Source organism: Fulmarus glacialis, unplaced genomic scaffold, assembly GCF_000690835.1.
Source record: "Fulmarus glacialis isolate BGI_N327 unplaced genomic scaffold, ASM69083v1 scaffold37589, whole genome shotgun sequence".
NCBI lineage: Eukaryota > Metazoa > Chordata > Aves > Procellariiformes > Procellariidae > Fulmarus > Fulmarus glacialis.
Window position 1 is genome coordinate 5,197 of NW_009234537.1, and position 243 is coordinate 5,439.

Here is a 243-nt window from a genome sequence, read left to right on the forward strand (position 1 = left end):
TGGGAGCACCGCCACCTCCCTCGACCCTGGCTGCGGGATGAAAGGGTTCAATGGCTGCGAGGCATCTGCCTCTGGCGGGGAGGAGCAGAGGGGTGTTAGATGGGATATCTCCTTACAGGGGAAAATCCGGATTCCATGGCCTGCAGTCCCTCCCACCCCGTGCCTGAGCGGCTCTCTCGCTGCCCTGGGCCAGGGGCAGCTGCGCTCCTCAGAGCACTGTTGCTGAGGTGGGGGTCCCGAGGA